Here is a 1,498-nt window from a genome sequence, read left to right as displayed (position 1 = left end):
AAAGCTGCTCAATGTTACAGCAACTACAATACTTTGCGTAACGATTTACTGCAATCGAATGGTGCTCTGTCAAATATTATCATTCAAGGAAATGTAAAAGGTCAAAATTCTCAATGTGTAGAATATGAGTCAGAGAAAAAGCATCAAAAAGGAGTAGCTCAGTTAAACGTATTCAAAACAAAGGATAAAAGGCATGAAATCTTGGAAATTGCTTCTGTCCCCTTCACTCTAGCTGACAGTAATGGGAATGGAGTTACCATTGAGAATATCTATATGTCACAAGGATACTACTCACTGTGTTATTATGGTGTACTAGAACAAGTAGCAACAGATATTCGTACTGGCAACATTGTTCCAACATCTCAAGAAGAACGTCGAGTGCATTTCATAAATATGGTAGTTCATTGGCTGTTTTGGGCAATGTCATGTTTCGAGAAGGCAAAGGAGGAGAAATAGTAATTTATCCTTCAAAGGTTGGAAAGTCTGTTGAGTTATTACTTTCAACCAAAAAAACTATAAGGCTGAGTACAATCACATTCAGAGTGTTATTTTTTGAGGGATTACAATAATAGTCATAGTTGGTTTGTACTGGATATTGCCTTGGATAAAAGGAAAAATTTGATCGATCCGCCAGCCCATTGAAGAAAGAGGCAGTGAAGAGGATAAGAGCACCAACTACCAAAAGAATACTCAAGAGGTCGAAGACAACCATGAACATGGAAATGAATCTGAAGAGGAAGGCAATTGAGTTACACTGAATTGTTTTTGCTGCAGGCATAATTATAATTGCTGAATTTAATAAAGCTGTTCAATATAATATTTAGCCTTTACATTCAATTTAATATGACTATACACTTAAGTCATTGTTTTAATATTATACCCAGGCACAAAAGGGAACATTAATAGCAAAAAATTACTTGTATTGTAGGTGGACTAGAGAAGTGTCTGGTTTTACAGATAAATATGATTATAGTATAAACAGACAGCCCCAAAAGGGAGTTACAAGAATCAAGAGGCATAGCTTATCAAATCAAATTACAAATGAATATTAGACCAAACACACCCCCAATTGAACACATAATGTGTACACTGGTATACAGATGAGAATACATTATTCATTGTGACACCTTACACAAAAAGTGGGTGCATGATAGATAACAGAGTTATCAAAATACACAAAACCAAATAATTAATTGTTCTGTGTAACAGTAATATCCCATGTACAATCAGCAAGAACCATCAATTCCTTATTGTCAGAATAGAGTAAGTAAATTAGTAAAATTATGTAATATCAATATAAAAGATACACACATAGACACAAAATGTCACTAATCAATCCTCAGTTAGTTAATCTTGTGCCTCCTTTATCTTAGGCATGAGGAAACCAGTTCTCTGTCTAGTGTACACAGCCACCAACACAATAATGACTCCAATGAACAATGACAATATAGTGGAGTGGAGGAATCCTGATCTATGGACCAGTGATAATCCTATCAGA

This window comes from Amphimedon queenslandica, unplaced genomic scaffold (genome assembly GCF_000090795.2).
Source record: "Amphimedon queenslandica unplaced genomic scaffold, v1.1 AMPQUscaffold_11820, whole genome shotgun sequence".
NCBI lineage: Eukaryota > Metazoa > Porifera > Demospongiae > Haplosclerida > Niphatidae > Amphimedon > Amphimedon queenslandica.
This window is presented reverse-complemented; position numbering follows the sequence as displayed.